This window comes from Zingiber officinale, chromosome 3B (genome assembly GCF_018446385.1).
Source record: "Zingiber officinale cultivar Zhangliang chromosome 3B, Zo_v1.1, whole genome shotgun sequence".
Taxonomy (NCBI): Eukaryota; Viridiplantae; Streptophyta; class Magnoliopsida; order Zingiberales; family Zingiberaceae; genus Zingiber; species Zingiber officinale.
The window spans coordinates 57,405,024-57,408,416 of record NC_055991.1 but is presented as its reverse complement, the minus strand read 5'-3'; the positions used below and the strand labels follow the sequence as shown (position 1 = coordinate 57,408,416).

Here is a 3,393-nt window from a genome sequence, read left to right as displayed (position 1 = left end):
ACTAAGCAATCTATGTAGTATCTCCTAGTATTACAATGAAACCGAAATCCTAGAATCCATCTCCCGAAACTCATTCCCTCCAAGATCTCTTCCCTCTCTCTCTCTCAACCTTCTTTCTCTCTTCAATCACACTCGTTAGTTTACAAGCGCCAAAGCTAACTTTCAACCGTCTAGATAACCTACTTATGACATCTCTAGTGCTTAATCAACAGTCCCTGTAGATTCGACAAATCTTTTATTTTACCGACAACGAAACCGTACACTTGCGATTGCGTAACAAGTTTTTGGCGTCATTGCCAGGGACTGTTCGCATTAACATTAGTAGATTAGCAATTTAGTTAGTCTAGACTTGTGAATAGTTTTTATTTTTCTATCTTCATAATAAAAAAAAAAAGAGAATCTGCATTTTCTTTCTTGTCTTTAAATTCTGCATTTATTTTTTGTTTTTCATATAGCAATTTATTTCTTGTCTTTCATTTTTTAATTTTAAATTCTTCTCATAATTTTTTTTCTTAGATACCATGAGCACTAATATGTCAAGCAGGTCCTTAAGGGATTTCTCTGCACCCATTTCTGCAAGATTTTTATCTCCTATTGTGCAGTCTCATATTGAAGCAGAAAGTTTCCAACTAGACCCAGAGTTAATTTCCATGATACAAGGCCATAAATTTAGAGGAGAAGTATCAGAAAGTCCTTATCTGCACCTTGAGAGATTTCTAAAGCTTTGTGATTTGGTGGACTATGAAGGAATGTCAGTGGATGCAGTTCGATTGATGACATTTCCTTTCAGTATCATGGATAAAGCAAGGACTTGGTTATATTCTCTTCGTCCTCAAAGCATCACAAGTTAGGAACAATTGGAGCAGAAATTTCTGAATCATTTTTTCCCTCCAAGCAGAACAATCTATATGAGAAGTTGCATCACAAATTTTGTTCAAGCAAATGGAGAATCTTTATTTGAAGCATGGGACATATTCAAGAGTCTACAAAGGCAGTGCCCTCACCATGGCTTGGAAAAATGGCTTACCCTGCACATATTTTATAAGGGAATTTCTTTCTTAGATAAATGTTATTTGGATTTATCAGCTGGAGGTTCTTTTATGAATAAAAGTGTGGACGAAACATATACATTGATTGATCAAGTGACATTGAATCTCCAAGAATGGTCAGATAAAAGTTGGATGGAATCTCCTTCAAATATTCAAGAAGTGCAAGCCATAAATACTAGAGAGCCTGTCAAACGAAATACAATTTAACCATTCAAGAATGTCGAAATTCGGAAGTCACAGAATGAGGAGTTCAAACATTTGGGGGCAAAGATTGAGAGCATAGTTTCAAAATGGTTCAAAGAAGATCCCCCTCCTACACAAATAAGATCTAGTGAAAAGTGTAATGATAGGAAGTTGAGGAGTGGCAAGAATCATGAAGAACTTCTGAAAAATGACTTGTATAGAATTGAGGAGAAGAACAATAGAAGACCACATGAACTCAGTTCCATTATTCCAGGAGGTTCCCAAATACCACAAGTACCTTTCCCTCAATGATTGATCAGACCATCACTAGACCAGCAATTTAAACCTCATCCATATGCTCAACCATTCCAAAGACTTTCACTAAGGGTTCCTTTTCCACAAAGGCTAGTGGGGGCTAACAAAGATAAAGATCTTGGAAAATTCTATGATACAAAAATGGTTGAGTGTAGATTTCTGGATGTATATGAAGATGAGAACTCTTCAGATGAGGATTGTGATGATAATCCAGTGGACAACAAGTTTTCAGATCTACCTTCTGGGTTTACAGGGTGTTATGAGGAAATTGAATTTTCAGATGATGAATGTGATGTGGTAGATCAACTTAAAACTGCAAATGAAGTTAATGATTCTCCTACAGATGATTCTCCCACTGAGGATATGGAAGTTGGTTTATTTTTTGGTGCTTGTGTTGATGATGATGTTATGGAAGGAAGTGTGGGGAGCTGTGTTGTGGAAGCAGCATCTCAAGAATCACCTCCTTTGTCCACACAACCTTCTGGGATTATGAGAGTTGCAAGGCTTGAGCATGTTGTGGACCAATGTGTAGGGACTTGTGAAATAGAAGTAAAGCCCCAAGAATCACTACTTTTAGAGCCACTTCCACTTGAGCTAGAACCAGAACCAATTCCTAATTTTGAAGAAGTCACATCCCATTGTTTAGAACTTTCAGGTACATCTCAACAATGCAAGGTAAGTATTCTTAGTGATCTTTTAGAAAATTTCATAGATGTACCTATAATTGATTTTCTTAGATGTGATTCAATATTTGATATATACTTAATTCATATTAATAAGGTTATAGTTCCATCTAATATACCATGCTTGGGAGAGGTATATTTTTCTTTTGGGTGTGTAGATTTTCTTGGGGCCTATAATTGGAAACTCGATCTGAACCGTCTTCGACTTCCTGAAAGAATTTCCAAGAAGACAAAGATGGAGAGAGTGATTCTTCACTTTTTGATGAAAGCTCCCTCCATAATAAGAGCCCTTGGTAAGAGGGTTCTAAAATATCTTACCCCTCCAAGAGTGAGATTTCGATGAATCTAATGAGGAGGTCGAGCTAATGACCTTAAACAAGCGCTTCTGGGAGACAACCCAAGTTCATTTTCCTTGTTTTCTTTTTAGTTCGTTTTTACTTCATTGCTAATAAATCATACCCTCTACTTAATTTTTCTTATCTATCTTATTTTTGTAGATTTCAAAGTTGTGGAGGAATGTGAGCATTGGATAGAGGAGTATCTTCAAAAACATGAATGTCTCATCACTTGGTAACTTCTCTTACTTTAAATTTCCTCCACATTGTTTTTAGTTTTCATTGGGACAATGAAAAGTTTAAGTCTTGGGGGATGCATTAGATGCATTTAGTTTAGTTCAGTTTTTACTTATTTCTTTTTGCTTAGTAGTTGCATTCTACATCATATTATGATTGTTTGTTCCTTATTGCAAAATACTAGCACATTTATTCTAGATTTTATGTGGTTCATGTGCTAGTATGTTTAGTGATCTATCTTTTTCTATCTAGGATAGCATGAAGTGAGCAATGTTTTTACTATAAGAGTTTAAGTATTGACCTTATTTTAGGATCTCTATACACTATGCCTATTTTTGATGGTTGATAACTCTAAAATAGTCATGATTCATAGAATTGGACTAGTACTTGTGTTTCTATGGTGACCTCTCAACTACATTTTGGTTACTGGATAAACTCAGATCATGTAAACTCATTTGAAAAAATCAATCCCAAAAAAATTAAAAAAAATGAAAAAAATGAAGGTTTGTTCAAGTTTGATACTTTGCAAACATTCAAAGAAAAAAAATGGAAAAAATAAGGGATAACAAAATAGTTGTCGTGAGTGGAAAC

The 3,393-nt window shown here is 35.1% G+C and overlaps 1 non-coding gene across 1 annotated transcript; it reads right to left on the bottom strand.

Annotated features, from left to right (window-relative positions):
• Positions 1-906: 906 nt before the first annotated feature.
• On the bottom strand, positions 907-1,012 carry LOC121968812. The gene has a single exon (XR_006108347.1). It is a non-coding gene; the product is annotated as a small nucleolar RNA R71 (small nucleolar RNA).
• Between the last annotated feature and the right edge of the window lie 2,381 nt (positions 1,013-3,393).